Source organism: Rhamphochromis longiceps, linkage group LG16 (assembly GCF_057381845.1).
Source record: "Rhamphochromis longiceps isolate RC_006_pf linkage group LG16, R_longiceps_female_GT1.1, whole genome shotgun sequence".
Classification (NCBI taxonomy): Eukaryota; Metazoa; Chordata; class Actinopteri; order Cichliformes; family Cichlidae; genus Rhamphochromis; species Rhamphochromis longiceps.
Window position 1 is genome coordinate 39,012,306 of NC_140572.1, and position 20,092 is coordinate 39,032,397.

The following is a 20,092-nucleotide window of genomic DNA, read 5'->3' on the forward strand; positions in this document are numbered from 1 at the left end:
TGTTTACTTAACAGGTTAGCATTTGAGAGGGGCTTCATCTCAGGCAGTATTAAATGAGCCCCTGAACTAACAATGAATGCAGATTTTTGCCTCATACGAGTCATTTTCCTGTGTGGCTGTGTGACAGAGAAAGAGAGCGAGGGAGGAGCAGACAGATACTGCTTGTCCTTACTTCTCCTTGGTTCTGACTGCAGAGATGTCTGTTTCTGGTGGCTTACTGCCCCCTGTAGGCCACGCCAGTAACAACAAGCATGAGAATGAGTGTGAAGAGCCTCCGTGCAGATATTATACTACAGTCACCAGCATAGCTCATGGAGTATTAGGACTAGAGCACATATTTAACATGCATATGTTAGCGATGCTTTGATCTATAGTGAGCTGCTATAACATTATAAAGCACATACATACTGACATACATAAGGCACAACAAACTGCAGTGAATTCATACAGTTTGGACTCACACCGTCCTTATTGATCACATATCATACCTAATTTCTCTCACAGTTGGCGTCTGGCAGATTTGCCTGAGGTCACACCATCCTGTCTCATTGTGGTCTAGAGCCTCTTGACTGACTCCTAAGAAATGATCATCCTCCCGGCTGCTCTCTGCAGCCTCGCTAAAATGGCCCACAGTGGCTGGCTAGCGCTCCCATACAGACCTAATGGAGGGAGGAGATGACGGGAGATGGATTCCCTCTGTCATTCTCCACTCGAGCATGCCAGACTCTATTTGAAGAGATGAGCCATGTTTGAATCCACATCTCTAATTAGCCACGTAGGCCTTTGCCTTGTTCGGAGAGTTATTACACTGCCTAATAGCAGCCGCTGCAGAGCCATGAAAGGAAATAACTAACACTCACAGTTTAGAGATGCCGTTGTCTGAAGGTCCAAGACAAATGGGAGCTCAAAATTGCATTTTGTGAGGATTTGCAAGTATGCAAATAGCATTATAAGGAGGCGCGGTGTGTGCATGTGACTCGGAGTGTCCTGGAACAATGAGAGAAACGCCAAAGAAGTGGGTCTCAGATGATTAAGAGCCGCCTCTTTCCCCAGGCGTCTCCGTCTCTGGAGACACATCATCCTCCTGATAGTTTCTAGGCTGAGCTTCGGCCCTGCGACAGATGACAGAGACGCCCAGCTACTCTGCTTTAGTCTGGTTCAGGAGGGCAGGCCTCTGCATCCAGCTTTATTTATCTTACAAATGACTATCTGCAGGCGCTGGTGTTTGACTTCACAGCTGGATGATTAAGAGGGTGTAGAACTGATCTGATCTCCACGCTCTTCCTCTCTGTCATTTTCTTTTTTCACCCAGTGGCACTTAAAATTCACCAAGCCTCCTCCCATTAGTTCCAAAACAGGTATTTTTCTTCACTTGCCAGCTCTCGTTGAACGTGCCGCTAATCACATTTGATCAAGTCTTCGTTTCAGGTCCTATTCTATTAAAAGATACCTCTGTGTAATCAAGAAACCTCTGTGTGCTTCTGTCTCTCATTTATTTTTTCTTGAACAGACAAGAACATGATCCTTCATTTCCTAATTAACCAGCGCAGAGGTTTGTGGAGGCGAGAAATAAAACGAAGCGTGGATCCTCCTCTGAGTAGAGGTAATTAGCATCTTTTCCTTGGTGGCACGTAACTTTGCAGGTTGCCTAAATAGTTGTTTCTCGTTGTTGTCCTGGTGTCCTGTTTGTTTCCCCTCCCCTCTGTGTCCTATGCAGACTGACCTATATGGGAAAGAAATGTCAAGCGTAAGGCCGGGAGCAGATGAGAGAGGAAAGACAAAAGCAGACCAAAGCTCGTGCTCAGATCCACTCATGCAGGAAATAGAAAGAAAGAATAAGATCCACTCTTTCTCTCTACGCGCCCCTGGAGAGGTCATCTCGCAGCCGAGCGGCGAAAGCGGTCAGCTGTGCGGAAGGTGCCGCGTCCCGCCTCTGATTGTTAACAAGATCAAAGCCTAATTAAAACCTGAGAGAATATTTATAGCCGTGCATGTACCGTGGCAGGGCGTGATTAACGAATTCCAGCAGTCGCCTTTGTTACTGATGTAGAGGCCTGACAGGACGAACAGGTGAGACCGGAGCCAAGCTCACATTTTCTTTGTTCCTGATTGGCTCTGCTATTCCATCACAACCTCCACTTTTAGGCTGCAACTCACATTTCACAGAATAATGAAACGTAGATCATAGTCACTGGGACTTTGATATTTACAGTCTGTGCTTTGATTAGTGAAGGAGTTAGGAGGAGGTTGGGTAGTAACTAATTACATTTACTCAGTTACATTTACTTGAGTAATCTTTTGGGAAAAAAATACTTTCAGGAGTAGTTTTACTAGATTACTAGACACTTTTTAACCAAAGATGGAGACACAGACACAAACCTGCAGTTTATGTCAAAATGACACTTTAATGTTTTTCTATCTGCTGAGCCTGTTGGAGAAGTAAAGACCATGAACGTCACTGGAAGTACTTTACTCTCTTCTAACATCACCCATCTATCTATCTAGCGATACACAGCGGAACCCCGACCTACGAAATTAATTCGTTTCCGAGGGTCTTTCGTAAGTCGAAAATTTTCGACTTACGAAAATTTTCGACTATATATATATATATATATATATATATATATATACATACATATATATATCTATTAGGGGTGCAACGATACTCGTATCGATATTGAACCGTTCGATACAGTGCTTTCGGTTCAGTACGCATATGTATCGAACAATACAACATTTTTTTTAATTTATTTTATCAACTTTCCTTCTGACGATGCTGTCTGTGTTGAGCGCTCAGTGGATCTGCGCTCGACAGTGCAGCCTAGGCGGAGTAGTGGAACACAGATCCATTGAGCGCAGCGCAAGCTAGCAAGACCGAAGCTAAGCTCGTTGCAACATGGCAAACTGAACCTCCCCCACCCTCATTCAGATCTGGTCTTTGGAACTATTTTGGTCTTCATGTGACGTATGACCCTGAAGGTAAGCGAGTCATGGACTAAAGTAAAACAGTATGTTGGATGTGCCACGCAATGCTCAATTACATGGGTGGGAGCTAGTGTGTTAGCGCAGTTAGCTCGTTAACATGTTGACGCCGTCCAGCCCCACGCACGGGGCGATCCGCGGTAGCTCGTTAACGGAGATTTGCCGTGTTGTGGCGTTAACGTCTTTTCAGATTAACGCTGACAGCACTAGTGGGAACACAACGAATATGACTGCACATTTACTCCGACAGCATCCTAGTGCAAAGACAAGTGGAAGCAGACAAAAACAACAAGCAGCATGCTACAAACTTTACCCGAGTCATTTAGACAGCCGTTAGCACAGGATTCTCCTTATGGGGACCTGATATGTTTAATATGCTGCTGAGAATATAGCCCAGAAGAAGCGTATAGTAGAGCTTTTATTTTGAAAGAGCCATTTCTCTGTAATAAACTCTCTTTTCCAAAGATGAGGGATTCCTCCATCAGATAGATTATTTTTTATTACTTTGTTGTTTCAGCAACATTAAATTTAAAAACTGTACTTTTGAGTTAAAATATATATTTATAATTTTAATAAATGACAAATGAAAAAGGCATGAACATTTTTTTGTATCGAGAAAATATCGAACCGTGACACCAAAGTACCGAACCGAACCGTGAATTTTGTGTATCGTTGCACCCCTAATATATAAATATATATATATATATATATATATATATAAATAAAAACACCCAGCACGCCCCTGCGGGCGGTTTATCCTTCAAGCTCGGGTCCTCTACCAGAGGCCTGGGAGCTTGAGGGTCCTGCGCAGTATCTTAGCTGTTCCCAGGACTGCGCTCTTCTGGACAGAGATCTCCGATGTTGTTCCCGGGATCTGCTGGAGCCACTCGCCTAGCTTGGGAGTCACCGCACCTAGTGCTCCGATTACCACGGGGACCACCGTTACCTTCACCCTCCACATCCTCTCGAGCTCTTCTCTGAGCCCTTGGTATTTCTCCAGCTTCTCGTGTTCCTTCTTCCTGATATTGCTGTCATTGGGAACCGCTACATCGATCACTACGGCCGTCTTCTTCTGTTTGTCTACCACCACTATGTCCGGTTGGTTAGCCACCACCATTTTGTCCGTCTGTATCTGGAAGTCCCACAGGATCTTAGCTCGGTCATTCTCCACCACCCTTGGGGGCATCTCCCATTTTGACCTCGGGACTTCCAGGTTATACTCGGCACAGATGTTCCTGTACACTATGCCGGCCACTTGGTTATGGCGTTCCATGTATGCCTTGCCTGCTAGCATCTTGCACCCTGAATTATTGGGCTCTTCCACCCATCATCATCCAGCATTCCTCTGATCTGAAGGTCAGTATGGAAAACCAATCACTGCTTAGCCCACATCCAACTTTCTGAAGGTTTTTATTTTTTTATATCTATCTATCTATAGATAGATAGATAGATAGATATTGATATATATATATATATATCGATATATATTTTTGCTTTTCAGTCTTTAAAATACCAATATTTGTACTTAACTTTATATTTTTGTCTGTCTGATTTTCTCATTTTTAAACATTAAATCAGATTTTATGATCAGTCAGTACTCACAGCCTTTTTTACTAAATACTTTTTACTCTTACTGGAGTAAAACTATGTTGAGGTAGTGCTGCTATTACTTGAGTACATTTTTGGTCTACTCTACCCACCTCTGAGTGTACCTCAGTGATTAAATGGTTGTAAATCATTTTACCTCTTAATGTTTGTGCCATAATTATCAGCAGCAGCATAATCTGCAGATGGGGCGTCACTTTGCTTCAAGGCTAAAGTAATAGGAAAAGTGCATAAAAGCTAACACTCACATAAAAGTTGACAGCCAAGCCACAAAGCTTTTACCGCTTTGTGTGTGTGTGTGTGTGTGTGTGTGTGTGTGTGTGTGTGTGTGTGTGTGTGTGTGTGTGTGTGTGTGTGTGTGTCAATCAAGCAGTAAGAGCAGCTTCTCAGGAGATCCACTGAGGTAACAATTTATAAAGAATGACAACCCAGCTGAGGAGCTGTGCAGAATAATGATGGCCTCTTAAGCAGAAGCAGGTACCACTTCACCTAAAAATAGACATAATTGCTGCTGCAGATATTACACGAGATAATATTTGACATTTATGTTGCGTACTGCAAAATCACACCTGAGGTGGTCGTGCTCGGGGAGATCACGTTCACAACAGCAGAGGAATCTCTGGTGCTGCTGTTGTTGCATGAATGTGAGTCTGTGTGTTTTTCCTCTTTTTTCTGCTAACAAGGGACTCGATGATGTTATTGTAAGTGTTTTCATCCGGATTGACAGCGACTGAAGGAACTGACATGGAGCCTCTGGGATATGGTGTTGTCATTATTCTCTGAAATTTGTTGCTTTGATAATAGATGCACACGCTGGCACTTATCCACAGAATACAGAACACAGACTTCCTAACAGAAAAATATACATCACGTGTGGGTTAGCCCCTGGCTAAGCCAAGTTGTGCATACACAGCGTCTCCAATCGTTTACGCGTACGTCTTTCTCAGCTCCAGTTCAATGCAACACGGTAAAAAACACAAAGTTCTTTTTAATAACGAAGCTTCGGTTTATTTTGGTGCTGCTGTTTGTCATTTTCTGTTGTACTCAGGCAAGACCGGCCATCTGGCCAACAGAGCGAATTCCCAGCAGGCCAGCATGGACTTTTCTTTTTCTCCCGGCTCAGTAAAAACAGGTAGTACAGCCTGCCGTGGGGGTTTTCTTACCTGACACCTGGCTGCTCCAATCATATCTTGAAATTGTTCCCCGTCTTTGGCCCGGCTGCTTCATTAAACAGTGCACCAAAAGAACAAAATGTGCCAAAATAGATACGATGAAACTGCAGGGAGGTGCAGAGAGGTTACTGGTCCAAAAAGACAGGCCGATCAAGGTGCTGCAAAAACCAGAGACGTGACAGATCCTTCATTAGCATCCAGCAAAAAGAAGACGAGACAGATGAGGCGAGTGTGGAGGAAGTGTAGTGTGCCCTTGTCATAAGAGAGGAGGATGATTAGCATTACACTGTGCTACTCTGGGCCATACACTGTATGTAAAGGATGGATGTAGCCACCCATGACATCACCCACTGGTTTGCAACGTCCCATCAGATGGTGAAGTGCTAAGTCAGCTAACACTAGCAAGCTTCATTAGCAAGCTACTCATAAACTGCTAGCTGCTGCACAGGTGCATATTCCTGCTAGTTACAGCAGTATCATGCAGTTAGCAAAACTGGAGTAGACCTACAGACTTATTGGATGGTGTGTCTCAGTACAATGCATTGCTCAACAGGTCATATTATTTTATGGATAACTGGCACTAAGGATAAACCGTGTGATAGCACAACAACCGGAATTATCTAGCAAAGCAGATAAGCTGCAACCTCGCGTCACTCCAAGGTGCCACAGCTCTAATAGTCTGTGTTTAAGCCTTAATGCAGTATTAAAAAATCGCATCTATGTAGCTGCTATGAAAGGGGAAATTAGTAATAGAGCGCAACCAGGCTGCCAGCGTGTTTATTTCTCCTCTAAAATTGGACACTTTTACAAGAAGGTCTTTTGGGATCGACTCGTTCGTTCAGGCCAGCCTAGAGGAGCTGCATTGTTGGCAGCGTTGTGTTGGCGTGAGTGTTTTCAGCCCCAGAGGTTGCTGTTTGCTGTCCAGGAACTCGCTCAGATCCTCGTGATACAAGAGAGCAAAGAGCGTGGCAGCAGCGAATAAACTAGCTCGTCTTTGCAAAGTTATATTGATAACGTTAAAAAATGTCAAATGCTGCACACGTTGCTCTACTTTGATTTGACTGCTCTCTCTCAGAGCAGCTGAACATGTTGTCAGATGTGTTTTATTACTGGACTTGTGTACGAGTTCCTGCTGCTCCTTTCTCTCTCACACAGGATGACCTCGCTTTCTTCTCAACAATTCATCTGAGGAGTTCAGAAATATCTTTTTACCCCAAGAGACTTTCTGAAAAAGGGTTTAATGGGAGATGTTCTTCATGCCTTCTGACAGGCCTTTCTCCACTTTCTTTGAAGCCAGCCACTAAACCGTGCATTTTATGACCCCAGAGAGTCAGAGGATGATGCATCTGGTGCTACCTATCAGTAGAAGTGATTCAAGCACAGCAGGGGGGCGCTGCAGCCCTGCAGCCACACTTGGCATTTCACCTCAAGGACCTTCTGTTCCCAACATAAATAGACTCTATACAGAACAAAGGAATTTTCCTCTGCATGGGAGTCCATCATACTCTCAAGGATAAAACTGCTAAAAGGATCCTGAAACGAGTCCGAATGGGCGCTGACCAGATAAGGACTAAACTTCCTAAACTCTGCAGAAAGGCCGTGCTGCGATTACATAATAAAACCACATAATGACACTTTAGATCATCTTTCTGCGGACTGCGAGAAAAGGCGTGACAATAGGAAGAAGGATTTTTCGCCTTGGAGCACAGATTGATATTTCATTCAAAAGACTGAAACACATTTCAGTCTGGAAGTCATTAGAACTGAAACATGATGATCATCTCTTTCTTCCTCTTTATGATACGACACACATGGAGAGGCACCGCCATTTTTACCCCGTCCTTCTCCCCAAACACAGAAACTTTGAAAATACATTTTTATTTTCCAAGAATATCACGTTATTACTTTTCTCAATGCTGGCTGGTTTGTTTGGATCCTTCAGGATGTTACAATTGTATCTACTTTCATGATTAACCTTCATCATGTTCATTTTGTCTCAATAACACAAAATGCAGACATTCATGAACAAAACACCACAGACACCACTCTGGTTTAGATCAGGCTTCCCAATCACCCGTCTCCAGCTATCTTCATCGTTGTCCATGTGACTGATGAAGTCTCGCCTGAGACTCCACAGATGGAGCGCCCTCTTTGATCCATCCAAAGACTCCACAAAGGCTCTCTGACGTACATGCACAGACAACAGTCAAAGCCTTACCTTCTGCCTCTTAGCTTGACTTGAAGTCACACCGAGGTCACCTTCTCACTTTCTAAAACCTTCAGAATGGCAGTGCTCAATCAGAAAGGGAGCGAGTCCAGTCCTTCTGCAGGATCCTGAACACTTGCCTGCAGAGCTGAGCCCAACCAGATCTGCTCAGCAGAGCTCCACCTCCTGTGATAGTGCAGGTTCCACCCCTGCCAGTGTGGTTCCTGTCCCAGAGACCAGTCTGTGATGCCAGGGTTCCCACGCCCAGGCCCCAACTTTGGCTACCACCCACCTCACACCACATCCAACCCCAAAGCCTATCCACACAGGTGGGGTGAAAGCTACGGAGCCCCTCTGATGACATGGTCCAAAAAATGAATAAATTGTGGCCACAAAATACTATTTCGAGGGCACGAAATGGGTATAACGTGCCCACGAAATGCTAATTTGTGCGCACGAAACACTTGACCGAGAACCGTGATTCTTCCCAGGCCCTTGCAGTTGGTTGACAATAAAATCTATCCTGGCGTCCAGGTCGTGCTTAGGTCTGTAAAGCAACTGGGCTCTCAGTATCCTGTTTAAATGTCTCTCCGTAATAATGGTTCCTTGCATTGCAGGCTTTTCAGAATGCATTTGTAGCTCATTCGCAGCCTAAAATCAAACCCAATCATACCGTCTCTGTCCACGGTGTGTAGGTTTAGCCTACTCTCATGCTTATGTCTCTACGGAGCTGTCCAGGAATTGCATCAATATGATGTGCGTATGTTATCCATTTTGTTGCCAAAAATGCGTAATTCGTTGCCACGTTATACCTATTTCGTGCCCTCGAAATAGGTATAACGTGGCCACAAATAAGTATTTTGTGGCCACAATTTATTTATTTTTTGGCCCATGTCAGAGGGGCTTCGTAGAAAGCTAAAGAACACATATATGGTCAATAAAATGTTTCACTCTGTGTCTAATCCAACTCTAAATCATATATTTAAAAAAATAATTTCATATAAATAATCATCATCTTCACTTGAAAGCAACTGCAGATCTGCTTCCAAACAGCCTAAACCAGCGGCCATGGACCGGTGCCGGGCTGCGAGTCGTTTTTATCGTTATTTTTGAATCGTTTTTATCGTTAACTCGGTTTCCCTGGGTCTTTTCACGTGTGTTATGAATAAATCTTCTTTTTTTGGTACCAGTGCTGGTTTTATTTTGTTGTATTTATCTGCGACACCTTAAATCCGTGAAAATATTGTCGCACATAAACCGGACCGTGGTGCCAAAAAGGTTGGGGGCCGCTGGCCTACACCACCTTTCCTTACCGTTGTCTGTGGTCCATGCCACTTGTTGTGGTGCTGAAGTAGCACTGCTACCTGAATTGTATTATATGAATACTTGTACAATAACAGTATTACATTATTATATTATTACGCCGTAGAAATAAAATAATATAGGAACAGTATACGTCCATTATAAACCCCAGACTGCTCCTATGCTGTAGATGAGACCAATACAGATTTTACTATAGCTGAACCTGGAGCACATAATAAACTGAGGAAATTAACCTGCACTGACTGCAGTGCACCCAGCGCTCACAATTACACATTACTGAAGGGGCCCTGCTTGTAGTGTTCGTGAAAATACATCTGACTAAACTCAGTCCACTGGAGAAAATGTCACACTTTGATAGTAAGAAAGGAGAATAACTGCAGGGAAAAGTGAAATGATTTAAAGCTCGGATCAGGTTCAGTCAGGTTGTCTGATTTACAAAAGCAGTGTCACCAAAATAATCCCACAGATTATTAAAGAAGTGTTCAAACTAAGATGACGACTCATCGAGTGGACTCAGGCCGCTGTCCCCGCTCTTTGCATCATTTAACATGTCAAAACATTAGAAACATGCAGATACAGGGAATAACATCATTTACTTTGTGATGGAACTAACCCAGGCTCCTGTTTTCCCAACGACAGGTCAAACTGGATTGGTTTGGAGCATCAACAGTAAATTAATGACAGGCACAGGCCGGTCGCTGTAACACAGAGGGCTACAAGCAGCGCTCCACCAACTCCATCACAAACACATTTTAAACACTCTTTAAGCCTCTCTGGCTGTAGTGATGCTTTCCAGCAGATGTGAGTGTTTTCACTCTCTGCCTGTCGTCTATAAACAGAGGTACAGGTATAAAAGCAGATATCACCACACAGGTCTGATGGTGTCTGCATCCATCACATGGCTGAAAGCAGCCGTGCTTTGTACATATTAGATGTGTTAACAGCCCTCTCTCTTATTTGTTTATCAGCATTGTGTGATTTTAACCCCTTAACTTTATGCACGTGTAAAATTTTACTTCCAGTGCGTTGAAATATCAGAGAACATCTTCTCGTGTTGAGCTGCGTGCGGAGACGCCCGATAGATGCAGTGGTGTATGTGAACAAGGGGAGATATCGGTTTTCACAAGAACAACTTTATGAGAAGACAACATGATGACAAGCCAGACAGTCTGGTGTCTGCATCTGTCTCTGTGCATGGCTGAAAGCAGCTCCGCTCTGTACAAATTACATTTGTTTGTCTTGGTCGGCACATTTCGGTCAGTACGCCTGCTGAGACTTCTCAGTGTAGCATCAAACACGTGCACAGGTCATTATTTATACTCTCAGTGTTCACATGCACGCGTTACTGTGGGCTCACCTGAAGCCTTGGCTGATTGTGACCCACCCCCATTTCCACACCTTGCCACATTTGATTAGGTAGAGGATCAATAGGGGGTCCACGACCCTCTTGGGGACACTCCTCTACACCAGTTGATCTTAGAACTGAAGAAGCTTCTCGGATGAAACATCTTCAAGAAACCTGAAGAAGTCCAGACGCTTTTCTTTCCGAGCTCCTCAGACTACGATGACCTGGGTGAACCTTCACACACGTACTTCAGTGATTTGGTTTTCACAGAGGTGCAGCGGTCTGCACGGCCTCACAGAGAGAAGGCTCTGGGTTTGGGCCTCCTTGTGGGCAAGGACATGTCAGCATGTTGTCTGCACTGTGTTAGTGCTGTGGTGCACTCCACCTCTCACCTGATCGCTGGAATCGTTTGCAGATCCCAGCTCAGCCACCCCAAGCAGCCGGAGAAAAGGTGGATGAGTTTGTCTGGGTTAGATCCAATCTGAAGCGTCTCCAGTTCATTAAAATACTTTTTTCCTGAGATCAGTGTAATAACATTTAAAAAGTCCCACTGTAGCTAAACTGAAGCTCCTTGTACACAGTGTGCACATCATGACGCACTCCCACATTTCACCAAGAACTCCACAGAGAGCATGAGAATCACATCCTGTATGCTTTTAGTTTGCAGGGTGCACGCAGACCTCCACAGTCCCGGGAAACCTTTCACACATGTGACACACTCATTTATGTCTGCAGCACTGATAACATGCTTTCAATACATTATGATTAATGAGGATCTAACTACAAATGATACTGCTCCTATTCAGTTAAGATGTGAGCTTTCATGTACTACCTAAAATCTGCAGCTATTAAACAAAGACCCCAAAACTAAATGAATTTGATGTGCTGTCAGTCCTCTGTGCTGATGCAGCCTCGACCCGAGCCATCGATTTAACAGATTGATTAAACAATCTTGTGTCCTTTGTCTCAAAAGCTTTAATGTTTTTGCACTTGTGATTTGTCTGTTTGCAGGGTTACAGACCTCATTCTCACACACCGCAGTGGGAAAGCCGAGTGTCCTTCTTGTGCCTCTGCACTGGTAGCACGGCGACTCCTCTCATGCAACACTGCAGCTAACCAACCATCAGCAGCTCGGGTTACTCGGTCTGATTCGCTCTTTCTGACGGCGACATGAAAAACGTGCGACTGCGAGTCTGTGTTACGCCCACCTGAGCTCTTAAAACCTGTGAGAGATGCAGACATGCTGACGGTTGTGTAACGTTAACAACAAACACACAAACTGGGAAACGTGGATGAATAGCCTGTCTCTGTTACAGCACCCGTCGTACTTATTAATTATACTTCGACAGGTAAAGCAGCTTTAGCAGGAACGTTTTGTGCATTTGTGTAAAATTATGAACAAAAACGCTAAATATTTTCAATCACAGGACTTTTGTTAAGCTGCTGATGCGCAGGATCGTACTCGAAATGCAGCGTCCACGTTTGCAAAGCACATGCAGAAATGTAATTACATGCTGCCTGAACCACGAGGTTTTGGCTAACTGACGATCACTGTTACAGCTGAATCCTCTGAGTTTCAGCTGAAGTGAGGTTTTATGTGCGTTAATGCAGAGTGGCAGCAGGAGGCCACAGTCCTGATTTAACAGCCCAGACTTGTGCCGGATAAATAACAACAGCTTCTAGGATTCGTGCGCTTCTACAATCTTTTGGTCTAATATTTAGTGTTGGCTCTGTATGCGATCATCCTCTTCCTCCTCCTGATGTTTGCACCGATGACTTGCTGAAGGACTAATCTGCCTGTCAGGGGTCCGAGCTCTGGATGCTGGAAATAAGCCTCGGGTGGAGCTGGATGGGTCAGAGCGCATAAGCTCCTATTGTGAATGTAGGGAAAGTGAGATTAGCAGGTGTGACACTGTTGGCTTTGATATCAAAATACAAACTCATAAACCGTCGCAGGTACCAGAAGCTCCCTGGAGAGCATCGTTAATATATGATATCAGCACGTCTGCTTCCTTCCAGTGAAAAACCAATCAAACACCCAGGTGCAGCACTTCACTCACAGGATTACAGTGTAAATGCAAACAGTAGCAGGACCTCACAGATGAGCAACGTTTGACAAAACATCAAAGATTGAAATGTAAGAAGCCAGAAAGTGAAGCCTTCTTTGATTTAGTACTTAACGCTGTTAAAATCCAGGTTAAAGCAGGACTTTGGCTGCACTGTTCCCTCCAACAGGACCAGTCTGGACCACTGCTTCATCCTCCCAGTCACCATCAAGGATTAGAAGGTTGAACATGTCAGATGATGTTACTGGTAAAATATAGCATCACAAGCAAAGCTGAGTCGTTTCCTGCCTGGACTCTGATGAATGTGAAAAGAAAAGTGTTTATTTCAGAGACGCTGTGAATGAACTGAGGCACCGACCAAGTGACTTATGAGTCAGCAAGTACTCGAAACATAATATTAAACCTGTGCTTTGATCAGATGTCAGCACCCAGTAAACATGATTTTATTCCTGTGCTTTTTCACCATATAATAGCTACGTGCGTCATCTTTGTCGTTTATCGCTGTTGGTAAACGACCTGCGATTATAACTGACATCTGACCTTCACTTTTTCACTTAAACTGCAACGTGGACGTCTGAGTTCAGACTCACACCGAAACGCCTGCAACGCAAAGAAATGTTCAGCACAGTGCCAACGAGCTTTGATTATCCATCTGTAAAGGGCCATCAGCAGCCGCGGACCCAACAAGCAACGGGATTAGCGAGAGATGCAATTAAGGCCTCGGCAGGGACTCTGTGTCTGACGCGTGCTGATAGGATTGAGGCTGCATCTCCACATATGCATGCATTATGCTCAGACTGAAGTGGAAAGCTCACCTTGAGTCGCGTCGGTTGACTTCACCATCAATTTATTTGTCTGCGCCTCGTTGTTGGTGAGAAGCCCAAATACTTGGTTATTGGCAATTACCTGCTGCACTCGCTGATGCAAACCAATTATCACATGCAAATGAATGAAGCTGCTGTAGGATTATCTTTGCAATAATACATTACAGAGCGACAAAGATTAAGTGGGACTGACACTCAGAGCCTTCAGTGGGCACAGGAAGAGTCTCCAGTTCAGAGATTATTTTATATGAGATCGTCTGTATGCAACAACAGGACAGAATAATACAGCTAAGCTGGAAAATAAGGTGAGTGATCTCTCATATTGGATTCATTTTTAAATTATTTAGCAGACGATTGCAGAGAGAGCTGCACTGAAAAACATCCTTTATAAACCCACATATAAACTTTCATTTATTGTTTTAGTATCCAAAACATACAAGTTTCATTTATAGAATTTTTCAAGGGATCTTATATCTGTTTTCACTCTTGTAGGTTTTTCATACAAGTTTCACACAAGACAGATACAAACTTCATCTTTTCCATGTGGGGAGCAGCTCAGCCGTGTGGCACAAACTCAGAAACACTTTCTCTGCACAGTCCAAGCAAAGCAACACAACACACGTGTGTGCAGTGCACATGCATGTTCCTGTCTCACAGCATCATATGGGCTGTGCGTGAATCAATTACTCAAACGGGATTATTTTACATCTCACCAGTATTTTAAATGCAGCTGCCAACCAACTAATCCCAGTGTGAGGATGCAGACGTACATGATTCAATAACATGTCCTCACTATCAGTGTGAAACTGTAGGAATGCATAAATGCAAACACAGGTGAGTGTGTCTGCATGTGCGCTGAATAAAAAGAATGCATAAAGACGTGTGTCCACATGTTTATTCTTACTGTCAGCAAAATAATGCAGCAGTGTGTTTTTTAGGATTTTGACAACAGGAACCATCTGTTCACACGTCTAACTGCTGTTAGGAGAGCTGCACACAGCGATCAGAGCCTCAGGCATGAAGCTTTGAAGCATCAAAGCATCTGATTCCAGTCAAACTCTTTAAATTTGCTTTATCACAACATGCACAGTGTTCTTAGTTAACCAATGAGAGGGCTCAGACCTGAGCGGAGAGATGTTCATGTGCCTGGCCAAGCCTTACTTCCCCTAAACACCTGTGATGTACTCTACTGTGCTCTACTGTGCTCTACTGTGCCTTTATCAGTGCAACATGACCAACCTGTAAAAAGTCAAACACAACCACAGTGAGTGTGAATCACTGCGTCACTCACCGACAGCAAGCATGACAAACTGCTGGCTCATTTGCTGTCAGCACTTTCATGGTGTCATTTCTGGTATTATTGCATTTATGCTTTTTTAAATCTAAATAGGCTCACAGAGCTTAGTTTAAACAGGAATACATGTGTGTGACCCACAGTGTTGGAAGGTTACTTTTCAAATGTATTCCACTACAGATTACAGATTACATGCCCTAAAATGTATTTTGTAACGTATTCCGTTAAGTTACTCAATGAGAGTAACTATTCTGAATACTTTGGATTACTTCATATATTATCATGCTGTTTACAACTACATGAATGTCCTATTGCTGTGTGATTTATTACTATTACTGAAGGTTACTCTCCACACCAACACCAGCCACATGTTTAAATCTTGATATAAATGAGTAACAGTAGGTGGACATTAGGTAAGGCTGCACGTTTTGCTTCGATCTCATATAGAAACTATTCCTCGCGTATAAAAAACAGGTCCGCGGCTCTGAACCGTAGTAAAGGGACCTCTGGCTGATACGTCGGGTTCGTGTCGGCTCGTAGCTGAAAACTAGCTTTACTTTGTTGTGTGGGTCAACTTTGCTAGCGAGAGACAGAGAGAGACGTTGAAAGGCTCCAACAGAACTTATTGTTTCAGAGGAAAACAGGAACACAGCGTACAGTCGAGTCTTAACAGCTTACTTACAGCTGGACTCGTCAGGCTCTCTGTTTGGCTGCAGTGGTTATTATTATATTTACATGCTTCCAGCTCCTGTTCCTGCTCGGTGACAGCTCGTACTTTTCCTTTCTCTCCCTCCTCGCTCACAGACACATCACGGGTACAGCAGTCCATCCTCCCTGCAGCACGGACTACACTGCCCATCAGGCTGCATGCTTTGGGGCGATGCCTGTAACTCTGCCTGTTGCCTTCATATTAAACCATTTTTTGAATAATAATTTTTAAAAATATTTCTTCACATCATTATGCGGCTGCAAGTAGAGGAGACATGGGCCATGAGATTGACACACAGACATCAGAGCCTCTTAATGCGTGTATGTTTGGGTTTCCATCAGCGTGGAAACTAAAAATAGAGAGAGCATAGCCGAACATATGAAACAGGAAAATACCGCCGAGTAATCCATTTATTTCAGCAAAGTAACCTGAAAGTATTCTGAATACCACCTTTTTAAACAGTAACTGTAACAGAATACAGTTACTTATATTTTGTATTTTAAATACGTAACGGCGGCACATGTACTCTGTTACTCCCCAACACTGCGACCCATCTTATCATTGTGGCACACCAACACCACACGTCAGCCAAAAAGAAGAAACTAAGAGCTGAGCCCCACACGTGTTTATCAGTTGTGTTCGGCTGCAGTGGAGCCATCTGTGGGCACAGTCCTGTCACACGTGTCTTTGGAGGCTGTTTGCTGCTAAATCTGGACTTTCTCTCTTTACAATCACCATTCAGGACGCTTCCCAGATGTTCTGAACAACAGGATTTATGGGCCGTCTAGCATGAGCTCTGCAGTCAGTATGGTTGTAATTCAGTTTATTACCTTCATGGACTCGGGTCAGGCTGCTTTCACAGCTCAGAGTCAAACTTTATCTAATTTACATTTTTTTAATCATTGCAATTTTTTTGGTCTTGTTTTCTTCTCCAAGCACTTTGTTGTGTTTATTGATCATCAAGTAAAACTGACAACAGCATCACAGTCTGCAACACACTTTGAAATTACATATCAAAATTCTTCAAATTACTGTTTTCTCAGTTACTTGAATAAATAAAAAAACTTAATCTTCTACAGTGCAGAGTCTGTTTGAAGAGCAGCGTCAGGTCCTGTTATGAGCTGACAAACAGAGATCCTGGTGTGATGCTTCAGCAGCAGGAGTCAGTGAGTCTGTATGTCTGTGCACGCCATCATTACACACAGTGGCAACAGATACTGACGGTCTGGTGAGGAGGGTTAGCTCTCTGCTATGTGTTGCTTTTGTTCACACTGTTTACAACCTTGTTCCAAAAAACTTGTAAACAGGAAGTGAACACGATGATTTGATCCCATAAAACTAAACATTTTCACATTAGAACACAGAAATATATTAAAGGTTCAAATAGAAACATTTTAATATTTCACAGAAAATCTTTGCTCATGTTGAATTTGAAGGGAGCAACAAAAAAAGTAAGTGATGTTAAAATGAAGCATCTATAGAAACATCATGTGACTGATTAGGTTAACTGGCAGCAGGTCAGCTGGGCAGAGGTTCACCAGTCTGCCACCATCAGTGACAGGGAAACGACATACTGGGACCATCTGTCTGTAGCAGCTTCTCGAGCCAAAGCAGATGAAATCGAATTGTTGTTGGAAGGAGAAACATATACACTTATCAGAAGGAGTTTCCCTTTGAAAGCTGAAGCTTTGAAGGATAAAGATGCCAGATTCAACATAAACTCTTCAAGTTTCCCTTTTTTAAAGACAACCTACCCCCGGCCAAGCTTTTCCCCCTAAAACAACCCATGATACACTATCCTCCTATCAATGGACAGTTGTAAAGACTTGTAAAGGTTAAAGGTTAAAAGCAAATGAGCCAGAGAGCCACAAGCAACGTTTTGAACCTTTAAAAAAAACTTTGTCTGCAAATTGTTGAACAATTTCAAAAGAATGTCTCTCAGCGTAAAATTGTAAAGACTATCTCATCATATACAGTACACGCACAGTACACGCACAGTACACGCACAGTACACGCACAGTACGTGTGCATAATATCATCCAAAGATTCCAAGAATTTAAAGAAATCTCTGAGCGTAAGGCTGAGTGTGATGTGCCTGATCGTCCAGCTCTCAGGCTGCACTGCATTAACACAGACATGAAGTCAGTGCATGGGATCACTTCCAGACATCACAGTGCACACAGCTCTCATCTGCGCTGATGGGTTTTTGTGCACAGAAGAAGCTTCATGTGAACAAGATCCAGAAACTCCGCTGTCTCCTCTGAATCAAAGCGTCGTTTAATGGACTGAAACAAAGCAGAAAACTGTTCTGAGGTCAGACAAACAAAATAATCCTGTGACTGAAGAGGGCAGGGCCACTGTAAGCCAGTGTATCTGTGTATTTCCGATAGTATAGAGGTACATTAGTGCCACATCTGGAAAGACACCGTCAGTGCTATTGTAGAACAACCACGATGCTAACCCTACCCCTGCAACAGCTTTAAAGTAGAAGAGTCCAGTCTGCCTGCAGTCCAGACCTGCATTTGGAGCACTGTGAAACAAAAATACTTCAGAGAAGACCCAGGAGTGTTGGGAATCCTCCTTCAGATAGGAATGGGACAACATTCCTCCCCAGAATCCAGAAACTGCTCCCCTCAGTTTCCAGATGTTAGCGGAGCATTGATAAAAACAGAGGAGACTCCACGGTGGAGTAGTTCATATGTTTCTGCCTTCAAAGTTAAAATGAAACTGATGGAGGCCCGTTTCCTCCTAAAAAAGAAAAAAAAGTATCCATAACTTGAAATTTCGAGTTATGGATACTTTTATTTTCTCGAAATGTCAAGAAAAGTAGCTCGAAGTTTAGACTTCCTTTCCTCAAATTTTTGAGTTAATAACTCAAAATTTCGAGTTAGCGCTGCCAATCAGTGATCTATGTGAATGACGTCATTTCCTTGTTGCCCGGAAGCCCTCAGCTCAAACGCTACAGCTAAGCTACCAGTATTACAGCCAGTCATGACGCACAAATTGAGTATTTTCAGCTTCACACATGATGAAATCCTTGTGTTATTATCTGAATCACACGGTGTTACTATCAGCAAACCTACTCTGGAAAGCGCCAGTTTGTTGTGAACTGGTTTGGAGTGTGCATTCCTCCTTCCCATCCTTCTGGGTAACGAGGAAATGAAATCGTTCAGGTAGATTGCTGATTGGCAGACCTAACTCGAAAGTTCAAGTTACTTTACTCAAAATTTCGAGACTTTTTTTGTGGCGTAAACGGGCTCCCAGACAAATCCATTCTTACTTTAAACAGTTTTTAATGGGATCTGTTCTGCTGGAGATGAAATGTGAGATTTCCAGTCGATTGCGTTCTTTTGGAATTAGGGTTTTACTTCCTCGACGTCCCCAGTGCCGTACGCGTGTCCCCAATTATGACTGCCTTCCACACTGGTCCACTGACTGCACGCACACAGCTTTGTCCTTACTCTCTGCTGAACTGTCAGTGAATACTCTGTATGTTGTAAGGACAACCAGCTCATCCCCACTGTAATGACCTCCACTGAGACCCGTTGATGCCACTGGTGAATCCCCAGTTGTTTGTTGGAAGACTTTGCTGTATTAATAAAGAGTTGGGGTCAGTCTTTTGTGCAGATCAGCCCCTTGTTATCAGTTATCCTGCCACTCCATACTGGTCCTGCAGCAGAGGACTGTCGCATTGCCCCCATCTTTTCTTGTAACAGCGATTCTCATCACACACGATGTGGTTTGTGCACAAGATGGGCGACACATTTAGCTCAGCCTCATAGTGGCAATTAAAAGAGCACTGAGATTTCTGAAGGCTTTATATCTCCCACCTGGTGTCCCACACTGGAAAACTGTGTCAACACAGGCAGTAAACACAACCATTAATCACATCAGCAGCCCACAGTAATGAAATTCAAGAATTATTGGTGATAACACACGACATTAATAGAGCTGCTCTGTTTACGCAAAACAGAAGCGAGAGTAAAGTTGTGCACTAAGCAAGATTTAAATTTAAACCTACAACACGCTGTGGAGGTCACTTAATGACAAACAAAGGGAAACATCAATTAATAATTCCTGAAAAGCGCGCATAAATGTTTGTAATTATAACGAAGTGTAAGCAAATGTTTTTAGGACCACAGGTTCAGAAACGTGCTTCACAGTGATGCTCTTGCTGCGTATAATAGAGCGCATTGATCATTGCTGCCACAAACCACAGTCGTTCATCTCAAAGGCTGCAGCTGCTGTTGAAATATGAAGCTGGTGATTGCTCGAGTCTTCATTAACTTTTAACAAATATGCTGGATGTGTTTTTCCACCCAAAAGAAATCTAATAAATGTTTCACTCCTCTCCAATAGTCCACAGACATATGAAATCATTCTCAGCATTTAATAAATGTTGAATTATTTTTAAATATTTCACTGATGGTTTTGAAGTTTTCCATATTTAATGTTATATTTCTTTACAGCACTGATGATATGTGCAGACGGTTCATCGTAGTTTCTGTTCGGCTGATTTTCTCTCGTCTGCTCCGTCAGATGTTCAACAACGAATCATTTGGGTCA

General features: G+C 43.3%; 1 long non-coding RNA gene across 1 annotated transcript; it reads right to left on the reverse strand.

Annotated features, from left to right (window-relative positions):
* Nucleotides 1-1,648: 1,648 nt before the first annotated feature.
* Nucleotides 1,649-8,103, reverse strand: LOC146651661 (uncharacterized). Its single transcript, XR_014908017.1, has 3 exons — nucleotides 7,978-8,103; nucleotides 5,751-5,917; nucleotides 1,649-1,723 (listed from the first exon to the last, which is right to left on the reverse strand). It is a non-coding gene; the product is annotated as an uncharacterized LOC146651661 (long non-coding RNA).
* Between the last annotated feature and the right edge of the window lie 11,989 nt (nucleotides 8,104-20,092).